The following is a 14,250-nucleotide window of genomic DNA, read 5'->3' as shown; positions in this document are numbered from 1 at the left end:
GGACCAAATATTCCTTTTGTTGTTAGTAATTTTTTCTATTGTGTAGCCTCTGCAGAATTTGGTTTGTCTAATTATAGAAAAGCCCTATAGAATTTAATAGAGAACAATATCCTTCTAATTTTTGTAACCCTCTGATCATATAGAGTAGCTCAAAAAACCTATAGAGAGGCTATCCGTTCCCATTAAGTTCTCTGAGTCTTGCATGTAATTTTGCAGAACCCTATTGGTTTAATCTCTATTAAGTTCTTTATATGTATTTCTTATGGAAAAGTCCTAATCTAACACAAATCTCACCCCTTTGAGATTTGTAAGTACTTCTGCACTTATGCAGAAGTGATACTAATGTGTAATGCTGTCTTTTACTAGTCATCTAAATTGGCTTAAAATAGAGTACTGCATAATAAAATCACTGCTATGCTTCTGCAGAAACACTTACAAGAAAGGAAAGTGCCATTTACATCAATAGTATTTTTTTTTTTTTTTTTTTTTTTTTTTTTTGCAGCACAGCAAAAACCAGAGGGAATGGGGAAAATCTTTGTTTCAAACTATTCAGATCCTTTTAATTGGAGTGAAATTAATTGTTTTTCTATGAGTGTGTGTTGTGTTTTTATAAAATTGCTGTATCAGATCTCGATAATTCCAATGTCATTACTTGCAATTGTCTTTAAAAACAATGTGCTGGGTATGGATTGGCTCAATATGTCTCCAATGTCAGCATGCCAGGCTCCTGCTGCAGAGGCAATGCAGACATACTGTAATAAAATCAGGCTCTAGCAATTCCTCCCAACATTTTGTTGCAAGGATAGAGGGAAAAATGCCAAAAGCACTTTGTCCAACCAAGGTGTTTTTTTTCCAGATACGAGTTTGAACTCTATAGTCTGGACTTCTGTGGTTTGGTATCCCTATAGGTGTTCCCATGCTGGAGCACTCAGGGAAATGCTAGGCCCCGAGCTCAGCAACTCCCCTGGTGCCCTTCCAAACTTACCAGAGCATCACAAATAGCTCATTTGTGGGTGCTCAAGCCCAGGTAGGAAGGTGGGAAGAGCAAGGGCTGGGGGGGCGCTTGGGGGAAGAGGAAGGGTGTCTGTGGAGCCCCACAGCTGGGGGCTAGGAGTGCAGCCCTGCTCCACAGTTGCCCTGCCTCTTCCCCCAAATGCTCCCCACATACCTGATCAGTCAATGCTGACCCCTCTGCTGCTGCTAGAGCAGAGCCACACAGCCTGTGGCAGCAGAGGGACTGGCATTGATTTCCCCTGGCCTGGCAGATTCCCTACTTTGGGACTGGTCAACTCCCAAGGGTGCCAGACCAGAGAGATATAACCAGTACAACAAAACCAATGTCTGTGCCAAATGCTCCAAGTATAGTCAAGGTAGGCTGCCTTTAAGATGTCAGAACTGTTACTAATGCCATTCAGTCCATCAACCTATGGAAGTCTTATTTCTGGGGAGAGACTGGGGTATTGTCTTTTTATCACATGGAGTTATATTCCTTGATGCTTTTCATGTGTGTGTTTCATGAATATATAATAATCTAGGTTGGATGAATATTGTCTTCCTACATGGCATTCTCAATGGGCTCTACTTTCAGGCTATGTCTAAACTACAATGTTTTATTGGAAAAAGGTACGCAAATTGTGCTCTGCAATTTGCATACCTTTTTCCAATAGTTTTGTCAGAAGAGGCTTTCCTGAAATTTGGCTCGTTTATACTGGGCCAAATTTCAGAAAAGCCACCTCTTTAGGAAGAGCTCTTCTTTCTCCTGGAAGGAGGAAAACAGGGCTTTCAAAAGAGCTCGTTTGATCTTCTGCAAAAAAAAGTGGAAGAGCAGACGAGTTCCCTGGATACTACAGAGTTTTTTTGGGATATCTCTGGTATCCCAGAAAACCCCCGTAAACATGCGGTTTTAACTGCTCAATAAGCTGAGATTTCATAACAAAAATGTCACCTGCAGTGCAAGCCTCCTGAGGAAAGGCCAGCTCTGAGAACAAGCAAGATGGCAAAGCTGAAGCCATAAAGTGTGTCAGACTAAGCCTTCTTTTCCCTCTGAACTGGACAAAATAGTGAATATAATAAGAATGGCCATACTAAGTCCTCCAACAGCAGCCAATGCCAGGGGCCTCAGAAGGAATGAAGAGAACAGGTAATCATCAAGTGATCCCTCCTCTGTCACCTATTCCCAACTTCTGACAAACAGAGGCTAGGGACACTATTTCTACCAATTCTAGCTAATAGCCTTTGATAGACCTATCCTCCATGAATTTATCTAGTTCTTTTTTTAATCCTGTTAAAATCCTGGTCTTCACAATATCTTCTGTCAAGGAATTCCACATATTGACTGTGCGTTGCATGAAGAAATGCTTCCTTGTGTTTGGTTTAAACCTGCTACCTATTAATTTCATTTGATGATCCCTAGTTCTTGTCTTATAGAAACAAGTAAATAACTTTTTCTTATTTTCCTGATCTACACCAATCATGATTGTATAAACCTCTATCATATCTCCTCTGAGTCTCCTCTTTTCTAAGCTAAAAAGTCCCAGTTTTTTAAATCTGTCTTCATGTGGCAGCTGCTCCAAACTCCTAACAATGTTAATTGCCCTTTTCTGAAATTTTTCAGTGCCAAGATATCATCTTTTTTTGAGATGAGGTAACCACATCTGTGCACAGTATTCAAGATGTGGACGTACCATTGATTTATACAGAGGCAATAAGATAGTCTCTGTTTTATTCTCTGTCTCTTTTTCAGTTATTCCTAATATTCCATTTTCTGTTTTTGACAGCTGCTGCACATTGAGTGGATGTTTTCAGAGAATTATCCACAATTGACTCCAAGATCTCTCTCTTACATGGTAATAACTAATATAGTCCCCATCATTTTGTACATATAATTGATATTATGTTTTCCAATATTCATTACTTGCATTTATAAACATTAAAATTCATCTGCCTACCCAGTCACCTAGTTTTGTGAGATACTTTTGAAGCTCTTCACAGTCTGCTTTGGACTTAACTATCTTGAGCAGTTTAGAATCATCTGCAAATTTTGCCACCTCATTGTTTACGCCATTCTCCAAATCATATATGAATATATTGAATAGGATTGGTCCCAGTACGGACCTCAGCAGGACACCACTAGTTGCCCCTCTCCCTTCTGAAAACTGACCATTTATTTCTACCCTTTGTTTTCGGTCTTTTAATCAGTTATCAATCCATGAGAGGACCTTCCCTCTTATCTCATGACAGCTGTAGCCCACGATGCTGTAGCCAGTGCTAAGGTGTACTTCTGAAAACAGACCTGAGACACACAGTGAAGGAGAGAGAGCAAGAGCTGGCAGTCCCTGCATTCCCTAAGGTTCAGGGAATGCAGGGGCTGCTGATGCTACCCTGAGATTATCTTCCACAGTCTGAGGGACAGGGAAGCAAATAAGCTCACCTCTGCACAGCTGGCCAAGGACATCTCCTGATCTAACTAAAGTGTAGGAGCCTTGAAGATTGAGTGATGCCAACCACATCCTCCTTGCTAATTCAGATTAGTATTGGGTTTGGAGGCCAGAGAGGATCCTGAAAGTATGTGGTTCTGAGTGAAAGTGCCTTTTGCGTCACATTGCATGCAGCACAGAGAAGCAGACCACACTCCAAGCTACTACTGTTTTTCATTAGCTGATGAATAGATATATAGATAGATACTGCTGTAGTTGGTTTGAGTTTTAATAGCTAGCAAACAATTAGTGATTTTAAGCTACTAGAGAGCAAATATAGAAATCTTATATAAAATAATCAGAATCCTCTCCACTAACTGAAAAATAACTGATTTGTAATTGTTCTTAGCCAATAGCATGGATTAAAGCCTTTGAATTCTAGGCCCAGCATCCGCAAATACACATGAGGTTAACTTTCAATATGAGAGTTTTCCCATTGTAGGACTACTTATGTGTTTGAATATGTGAATAAATGCATGCATGACCAGAGTCATAGTAAAAGCACCCTGTAAATTTGAAGCCAAAGTTTGTAGGTTGGTGAATAAAAAGGCCAAATCCTAACTTAAAGGGCATGTGCGCAGTTCCTGTTGCAGTTACATGTGCTTGCACCTGAGGTCAGAATTTAATCCTACAATTAAAAAAAAAGAATTCAAAATAACTATGTGTCTGTGTGTGTGGTTGGGAGGATCACAAGTGGAATCACTCCATTTCTGCAGTATGCCTCAAAGGTGCTGTAATCCACCACCAAAAAATCAGGTTATCAAGCTATAATAAATCAGCTTTTGAAAGACTGAAACAAATGTGCTCTTATAAACATGCTTTGTATTAATATGATGGGCTGCCTCATGTTGTTTGTGTGCTATTTCCTTTTGCTGGATGGAATGTCAGACCTTCTTTGTAGCCGCTCATGAAAGAAAGTAAGTCCCAAATGCAGCTGGTAACTAATGGACATTCTGCTTCAACTCAAGCAAGGGAGGCCTGTGAAAAACTGAGCTGTGTAAACCAATTGCCTGTGTATGGTTTAGCTGCCCACTGTGTTGTCTGCATTATGTATTCAGCCACGAGACACACCCTTTTGTTGTTGCACTGCCCATCAGCATTATTGCTTTTGTCAGGGCTGTTCCACACTCTGGGACATCAAGATCAGAAGGTGGGGAGCCCACAAGAGACTTTTAAATATCCTGACACTAAAGGTTTCTATTTAAAAAAAAACTCCTCAAGGTCACAGATTCCCTGAACTTGGGCTGCCATCGCCTAAAGGCAAAATCCCCTATGAGAACTCAGGAAGGTGCATTTGGGAATGTCTTCCTGGGATCAGCGTGCCACGAGGTGCTCCCTCTGGAACTTATCCATGGGTCTCTGGTGCCTGTGGGTTACTCAGGTTTGGGAGGCTGTCCTGAGTGGTGTCGACCTCCCCACTCTCATAGCTGGTCTGGCTGTGAAGAATAAAGAGACTGTCAGTCATCCCAGGAGACACTGTGCCTAAAGGCTAGTCCTCATCTGTGAGCTGAGAGCGACTATTCTCAGCTCAGCCTAAGACGACGTGCTTGGAGCAAGGCCATGTGCCCTCTGGCTAGTGGGCCCTTTCCTACAGGCACCCAGATGTCCCCAGGAGTGGGTGCTGCCCTGAGAGCGTGGGCATGCCCATGTGCCATGTGTGGGACTGCTCTCTGTGTGTGTGTGTGTGTGTGTGTGTGTGTGTGTCCCCAGTCTCCTTTTAGAGGTGGCTTGTGTAGGGAGGGTATTGTCCCACCCTTGGGTCATGAGCATGGCAGGGCTCTCCAGACACCCCGTGGCCAATAGCACAAGGGTCCTCTGTAGCAGCCTCCTGGGGCGGTGTGGCTGGTAGTGGCGCAGCACATGCTCCCATGTGCACAGGCTGCTGCGTGATCCCCAGGCCACAAGGGCCAGGGGAGGAGCACCCAGCTATCCCTCGCCGCCCACTATCTCAACCCCCTGTGTGTAGGGAACATTATGGCACTCACATGATGTTCCTTCCCCAGCCTCGGTTGACACCTGGGACACATCCACAGTGAGGGGTACTGGCTACAAGGTCAGGAAGGTGATTGTGCTGGTCTCATCTGGCATCTCCTCCTCCTCATCGCTATCCCCTGTGAGGATGATGACAGGTGTCTCAAGCCCTGAGTCCACAACCAGGAGGCTGAAGAGACTGCTCTGCCCCCCAGGATGTGGTGCAGGTCTTTGAAGTAAGGGCAGGTGTGGGGTTCTGCCCTGGAGCGGGAGCTGCCTGCCCTGGCCCTGGCTTATGCCTGGCAGAACTTTCACCTTCATCTACACCTGCTCCTGTGCCCTTTGTTGGCCGGGCTCTCAGCCATCCGGCCAAAGATGTCCATGTTCCTGTGTCTGGTATGGCAATCCTGGAGGTTGGTCTCATCACCCCAAACCTCAATAAGGTCCAGGATCTCCACAGAGCAGGAAGGCACATGCCTCTTTTGGCCCCTGTCAGGCTCCTGGGAGCTGTCTGACTACTCCCTGGGAGCAGTGGAGGGCTGAGTGGGAGCAACAAAGTCACTCTTTTTTTTTTTTTTTTTTTTTTAAAGTGAGGCAGTGGCAGCTGCAGGGTGGCTCAGGGCCTTGGGTCGTTATTCCGAAATAACTTTGCTGTGTAGACACACCCTTAGAGAGCAAGAGGAAGGGGGCACCCTCCTGTTTGTCTCAGCAATTCTCCTTTGCCTGGCCTGCCCCACCCCATTATTTCTGCATGTATTCAAAGGGATGGAAGAATAAGCATCTCACAAACTAATTCAAGCCTCTCAGCAAAGCTCCATATGGCTGTGCCCAGTGGATTTGCTCCCTCCACACACTACAGTGTAGAGTTAGACCAAAGGAAGTAACAGAAAGTGAAATGAATGTCTTCATCCCAAGATGGGCAATTGGAAAGCTTGTCTATTTCCTTCTATGGGGAGCTCTTAACTTTCATTGCTATTTGGAACAATGAAGCATCTATTCAGGAACAAACATCTGCCTTAGTTTCCATCCCTTGATAATGCAGAAGCTATGGGCAAACATCACACATTGATCTGTATTGATTGATTCTTCATACAGCATTTTAGAAACCATTGTAGTAACACTAGTCATTACCCTTGATGGTTAATCTCATCTGTTCATTCTTTTTCTTTAAGTCAATGAACACTGCATTTGTATGTGCTTTGTTGTGCTATAATGTTTTACGGACCATTGCTCCCCAAAACTGTGTAGCTTTTCAGTGTTGCTTGTAAAAGGTAGCGCAAGACACATGAAATTAAAACTAGATGGGGAAATGCCTTATGATATGAACAAGATACGCTAATTAAATAAAAATGGGAATCTATTTTATCATGTAAAATGTTTAGTTTTACTCTATACAGCTCAAAATCTGAGCATCCTGCTTTCCATAAATTAAACATTTGTGCCCAATTCAGACTCAAGTACATTGGCTGTAAAGGGGGCAAGGTTCCTTGGCTATGTATTATTTCCTTTGTCTTTGTGAGCTGGGCTTGTCAACATGAAAATCAAGGTAGATTTTGCTCATATCTCCATTTCACCCTGAGAAATACCTGAGGTTTTAAGTTTCCAAGTATTTATCCTTTCCAGTATTGTCTTCCTACTGGAATGTTTGTTTGCATTTAGTTCTATCATTTTTCTTAGTGAAATTGGTGTTTCCAAACTCACTTCTCTCTCTCACATCAAAGAGGATGCTGAGATATTAATAATGGAGAACAGCATTGCTTTGATTTCTGTTTCCTTTGTCACTGCTGGCAAAGGGTGTGTGTGTGTGTGTGTGTGTGTGTGTGTGTGTGTGTGGCATTATGCAGCATTCATGGGGGGGAAAAAGAATATGGATGCTAATAGCCAGATTACAGGTCTTGTTTTAATTTGACTTTGGATCTTAGAGATCAGTTAATTTCCCCTATTGGGGCCAGACAGTTCTGTTTATTGGCATTAATTTCACAAAAATACAGAGAACTTAATATGAAATGTTATGAAAGATCTTATTTCAGTGACTTTTCTAAGGTGAAAGGATCATAGTTAATGCACCAATGTTATTTCATATATGTGCATATTAGACACTCTGTACATGTTATACATACTTAGGCACATACATGTTATTCTTTTAAAAATCATATGTGTGAGAGAGTTATAAGGGGAAGGAAGAAACAGGCAGCCACATCTTAATTATTTCTGGCAAAGGGAAACTGAAAGAGAAGACCAAAAACCTAGACAATTAATTCTTCAACACGCACACGCACAAGCTTATGTCTGTATTGTTAGCTAAACTTGAATATCCTCATTGTGCAAAGAGGGATTTGTGTGTACATTAAGCTGTTTGCACAAATTTAGGGCTGAATAATATTTTCAAAACTAGTGGGTGCCTAAATCACTTTTGCAAACAAGTCTGATTCTCTAATGTAACTTAAGTGCTTTTGAAATATTGACCTGATAACTTGCCTCATCTAGAAGAGCATGACTGATTCTTCTTTTTGCATGTTGGAGACTGGAGCTAACAATCAGTTTGTATTCTTGATTTCTTTTTCTGAAATGGAAAAGCTAACTACACATGCAAGCTAAATCTTAGAGTTGATTATTGCTGGGTGTAGCGTGCTTCCTGAACAAATCAGTTTATCATTGTGATTGAAATTGGGGAAGTTAATGATTTGCTCCAACAAAAATAAAAAAAGATTAAGAAAAGGGAATTTTGACTGAAAAGGGGTTTTAGTGGAATGATGGTGGAACATCCAGAGTAACTAAAAGTGATGGAAATAATGATGTACCACTTTGCACTGTGCACTAAGTGAATACAGCATTGGCTTCTGCCTTGTCTCACTTTTTCAGCACCACTCTTCTCTCTTTTACAACCCAGGTTCTTACAGACACCGTGCACATTAGGCCCCAAATGTTAATTCCTTGCTTTTTGTGTCCCAGGTAAGTCTTTGCAAGTTCTTTTATAATCTTTTTTGTCTTATTGCTCTGTCCAGAAAGTGATTTACCCAATTGTTTAGAATAATACTGGATCAATATCTATCTCAATAGTAAACGATCCATTTAGAGAGAATAAGGCTTCTGAGCCAAGTAAAGAAACTACTGTGTGACTTCAGACATGAACAAAGCTTCCCATTTAGGCTGTATAAGTAGCAGATTATTGCTGGATCTATGAATCTGGGCTCTGAACTTGAAAGATCTTCATCACACAACATTTTCATTATGGACATGCTGTGATAAACTAAACTGCACAATGTTAATCCAGGCACTCAGAAACCAGCTCATTCCTGGGTTTTACTGCTGCTGTTGATATATTTTTGTGTCTTTTGCCACTTTAGCTCAGACAACAATGGCATTGGTTGTTTCCAGAAATAGCACTTTTCATGCCTTTGGCCAGTTATTGTTTTTAGCTTAATTTCCTCTAGGAAAAGACAGTTTTTCATCAGCAATTCTATGAAAATTTCTTTAAGCTGTGTTCATTTTCTAAAGGCAGTGTAGTGACTACAGCAGAGCAACATACACGTGTCTACATATTTGCTAAAATGAGGCTTTACTTGTGGTGAAATTCCTTTACGTAATGTTAATTGTATCCTTGTTATCTTAGTACTCAGTGTGTTCCAGGAGTGACTATGCTTGAAACATCAACTAGTACAGGATGTGGCTGCCCATTTACTTAGAGGGCTGGATAGTTTCTAGAACATGATACATATTACACCAGATCACTGAGTTTGATTAAAGGAGGGTTTTTTATTTATTAGACCGTCTGTAACTTGGGCCTACTTCTCATACAGATGGATTCTATGGCTGTTCTCTCTTTAGGCTGAGGGGAGGTGGGACATTTTACAGATTTACACACTCTGTATCAGGAAGATTTCAGAAGCAGGCTTCTTAGCTTTGGAATTTACTTCTCTAACTGGTCTGAAAAAGCTTGAGATTGCAGCATTAAGTTTGTGGCATGTTGCAAGAGCCATGCTAAGACAAGTATTTCCTGACGAGAATTGAGTCTTTGGGATAGAATAGTGAGGATGTTATGTCATTGTATGTTGTCAGAATTGTTCATTGGTTCTGCGACTAGAATTGCTGAAAAACACATTAAAAACACTGCAAACAAGCTGGGACTTCCAAAAACACCATGGGGAATTTGTTGCTCAAATTCCATTAATTTTAATGGGATTTGGACACATAATTGCTCTATGCTCCTTTGTCAGTCCCAGCCTAACAAACAAAATTATCCATTTCTTGCTATCCACTCACATGGTATCCTGTGCACTCAGCAAATCTCAGACCATTCCCCTTTTTCTGAAAAGTGCCCCATATAACTGGAATCTCTTCTTTGTCCCAGTCAGACGTTTTTCCATGTCAGAACCCCACAATGTTTTGTAAAAGCAACTCCTGACAAAACTTACTGGCAACTTGCTTTCATAGTATTTATCCACGAAAAGCATCATATACTGTCTTCAGTAAAATAGTTATTAATATTGTAGTGAAATGTGTACATACAACTATTACATAAGAAGGTTTTGCGAGTGTGTTTATATGCATCTTATTATATGTACCCTGGCTTTCAGAGGAAGTTAGGTACCTAGCTGCTATTTGTATCCTTTGAAAATCTCCCTAATAACTAGCGATGTCAACATGTAGTCAACTACATGATTAACTGATAAGTCTGGGCTTATTGTTAAATCCTATCGATTACATGCATTTCCCTTCCCACCTCCCTCCAAGGGGGGAAGATGTGGGACCTAGGACCTGTGGAGAGCTGGCTTTTAAGCCTGCTCCCCACGAGCACCAGATCCCGTGGAGCCACCTGTCTCCCTTCGTCCCCTCTTCCCCCACTACTGCCTCTCTATCAGAGGCAGCAGTGCAGAGAGTGAGGAGGGTAGGTGGGAGAAGATGCATGGCAAGCCAGCTTTTAAATCAGCTCCCTGCGTGTACCAGCTCTGTGGAGCCACCTGCCCCCCCTTTCTGCCTCCCACAGAGGCAGCGGGAGGGCAGGCAGGAGCTGGTGTCTCCCCGCCCCCCCCCGCTCCACGCTGCTGCCTCTATCAGACACAACAGTGGGGTATGGGAGGGAGGGCAGGGGAGGCTGCCAGGGAACTTCCTATGGACAGTAGCTGCTCCATGGGATACTGGTGCAGCCTCTGTCTGTGAGGAGCTCACCTCCCCCCCCTTCCCTGTGGACAGGGAGAGTGCCAGCATCACATGGAGCAGCCTCCCCAGCCTCCGCTCTGCTGCCTCTGATAGATAAAGTCTGAATCAATGCAGGGTTGACAGACAGGTTTCTGCCAAACAAAGGATGTGACCTGTCTGCCTCACTTCACATGTAATTTAAACATTGTAGGACAACCCAAAATTGAAGTCTCTTTGCATATGAAGTCAACACACCAAAGAATAAACCACCTATTCAAGATAAAAGTCTCTTGACTTTTGGGACAAACAATGATTTGGGGAAGATATAGGGAAGGCAAAAAGGCATTCCCTGAACCTGCACCTGAGAAAGCAATCAATGCACTTACATTCATGGAAAAGGGGTCTGAACCAGCCTTGAATGGAAACACTGTACAAAAGCTTTAGGTAAGATAAGACTGCTGTTAAGATTAAATTTAGTCACTAGCAAGCTAGAGATCGTTGACTTTATAAGTAACCTTTCTGTTTCCGTTATCCTCACTATCTTCAAATCTTAATCGTTATTAATAAACCTGTGGCTGATTTCCCTGAACATATAACTCAGTGCTGTAGTGTTATACAAGAACTGATGCTGGGTGGAATCAATCAACGTGTCCACTTAGCAAAGCGGGTATTTCTGAGTGTAGGCTTACTGAGTGATGGGCTGGGTATCACAGAGGAATGCTTCAAAAAGGCTCAGGGAGTGGGGTGGACCTACTGTTAACTTGCAAAGTGAGGGCTAGTGTGGCCCTGAAGAGAGTATTTGGGCTGGTACTGCCAGGGAGCTAACACCCATGTAAGCACCAGCATGTCCGTCTTTCAGGGAGAGAACAAGGGGATTCGGAGTCCTGAGAGTCCCAAGAAAGCATCACACCATCCTCACCTCCATCAAAACTCATGAAACCACGCTATAAGCCGGGGTGGGGAACCGCAGGCCTGGGGTCAGATGTGACCCCCGGCTTGATTGGATCCAGTCCCCGAGGCTCAGTGCCCCCCAGCAATGAGGAGCCAGTGCTGGCACTCCAGCCCCCGACTGCTTCACTGTACAGCTGAAGTACACAAAGTCTAGTAGGCTGAGCCCCCTCTAGGCTCTGGTGTGCTAGGGGAATGTGGGAAGTGTCTTTCTCCATCTGTCAGGGGCCACACCAATAAGGGTTTTTTCTCACTTGTGGGCAGCTTCTAACTGATTTTTCTGTGGGTCAGTGGCTCCCAAGCCAAAAAGGGTTCCCCACCCCTGAAGCCATAGCTTGCCAGCCCTTAGCCCTTTTGTTTATTTGAAGGGCTGATGGAAAACACTGATGGAAAAATTGCCATAGGCATCAATGGACTGATCAGCCCCTAAAAATGTATTCAAATAAAAATCGTAGAGCTAACAAGACACATGTTTAGCTTGTATTGCGAGAGTGTAGGCTTACTGTGTGCTGTCCTAGGGCTTGCTTTTGATGTGATTTTGAATGATAAGCTTAAATTAACTCTGTAAAGGAAATAATTTACTTCTTAGTCCATCAGACAGTGACTTGGGCAAGAATTAATGTCTCTGATTGTTCAGTAGGATTTTTTATTTTTTTTACGGGAAAAGAAATTAGGCATTTCCTGTAAAGTAAAAAAACGAATTATTAATAGGGGTCATAAATCTCTCATCAACAAACTGCTAATTAAAAATACTAGCATAACCTTGTGATGATTATCTACTAATAGACTGAGCACATCTATAAAATCACTCTCTACTCTGAGTCTCCTTCTGGTCTGGTTTAACTTGTATCAGTTTGTGCCTATGGACTATTCCACACACAGTGCAAGGCTGAATGTATCTCTGGCATTATGGAAGTGAAAAATAATAATTAGGATGGAAAGTTTCAAAGGCACATAATGAATTAAATGACTATCTTAAGATTGGCTTTCAGTGGGAGTTAGATACCTCAGTGCTATTTGTACCTTTTGAAAATCTTCCCCATAATACTTTCCATCCAAGGATTTCAGTATTTTATAACCTATGAAATGGATGACAGGAGAGGGATCATGTGATCATTGTTTAACCAATTCTGTTCAATTCACTCCCTCTGGGGCATCTGGCATTGGCCACTGTCGGCAGACATGATACTGGGCTAGATGGACCTTTGGTCTGACCCAGTATGGCCGTTCTAATGTTCTTATGCAACAGCGGATTTCGGGCAAGGCGAGCGGGGCGGCTGCCCCGGGCCCCGCGTGTTCTGAGGCCCCGCGCATGCGCAGTGGTGCCACGGCGCATGCACTGTGTCAAAGGAGGGGCTCCGCAAAATTTTGCTGCCCGGGGCCCCGCGGCACTCTCATCCGCCCCTGTTCTTATGACTACATCTAGACTGCAGGCTTCTTTCGGAATAAGCTTTTTTTTGGAAGAGATCTTCCGGAAAAACTTCTTCCGAAAGAGAATGTCCACACACAAAAGAAAGCATCCAGACTGATTGGAAGCTCTCTCACCCAGGCCACCCAGAACCACTTCAAGCAGGGCTGTAGGTCACCAGCTGCTTCCGAGTGCTGATGCCAGAGCCTTGCAGAGACATGTATGTAAAGGAACCCCCCTGGACAGCGGTTTCTCTGCTTCTGCTGTGTGTTTGCTACCTCTTCAAGGGACAGCAAAGCTCTTGCAGTGCCTGCTATAATTGCCCAGCTTTTTGAATGCCACAGCTTGTCTCTTGGTGCCATGGAACCAGAGCTGCCCCTGGGCATGCAATGGCCCCATACGGCCATGCTGCAGTTTTTGCAGCACTTTGTGCCAGCTGCCTTCCTGGTCCTAACGGAGCTTGACCACGAGCTCATTCTGGGGACCCTTTCCCTGGGTGTGGCTGCTCCACTCTTGCAACCCCAATACACTGTGGCGAGGTGTTTCTGGAGGCTCGACACCAGTTTGGACTGGTAGGACCGACTGGTCATGGAGCGGTGGGAGGACCAGCCGTGGCTCCAAAACTTCCACATTCAGAAGGCCAACTGTTTGGAGCTATGTGCCTGGCTCACCTCCACCCTCTGGAGACATGACACCCACCAGCAGCCCGCCACCCCCCTGGAAAAGCGGGTCACAATCTCCATGTGGAAGCTCGCCACCCCCGACAGCTACTGGTCGGTAGGCAACCAGTTTGGTGTGGGGAAGACCACCATTGGGGCCCTCCTCATGGAGGTAAGGCACTCTGGGGCTGCAGTCCCTGCGGGGTGTGGGAGAGGGGAGGGTCCTGGAAAAGGGAGTCCCTCTGGAAAGGGGAGTTGGGGGCTATGGGGGTGGAGGAAAGCCCTGTCCCTGGGGGTTTGTGCTTTCCCGCCTTCACACAGCTCTGCTGCTGGGGTGGCGGCCTCATAGGGGGTGTCTCCTGAGGTGTTTGAGTGGGGAGGGAATGGTGTGTGTGGGGGGGGGGGGGGTCAGGCACCGGCCAAGGGCTCAGGAATTCCCTCTCTCACTCTGTTTTGTGTGTTTGTCTCCTTCTGCAGGTGGTGAGGGCCATCAACTTGATCCTGCTGTGGAGGGTCATCTGCCTGGGAGACCTGGATCCAATCGTGGCCAGATTTGCCGCCCTGGGGTTCCCGAACTGCACTCAAGCTATGGATGGGACCTACAACTCAATCCAAGCACCAGAACATCAAGCGGCCCAGTATATTAATA

General features: G+C 44.1%; 1 long non-coding RNA gene across 1 annotated transcript; it reads left to right on the top strand.

The window, feature by feature from the left end:
* Nucleotides 1-1,735: 1,735 nt before the first annotated feature.
* On the top strand, nt 1,736-13,750 carry LOC142830425 (uncharacterized). Its single transcript, XR_016350176.1, has 3 exons — nt 1,736-2,846; nt 8,338-8,399; nt 10,798-13,750. It is a non-coding gene; the product is annotated as an uncharacterized LOC142830425 (long non-coding RNA).
* The last annotated feature ends 500 nt before the right edge of the window (nt 13,751-14,250 follow it).

The sequence above is a fragment of the Pelodiscus sinensis genome, chromosome 8, assembly GCF_052426305.1.
Source record: "Pelodiscus sinensis isolate ZL-2025 chromosome 8, ASM5242630v1, whole genome shotgun sequence".
Taxonomy (NCBI): domain Eukaryota; kingdom Metazoa; phylum Chordata; order Testudines; family Trionychidae; genus Pelodiscus; species Pelodiscus sinensis.
Note: the sequence above shows the minus strand (reverse complement) of the source record. Positions and strands in the feature narration are given on the sequence as shown.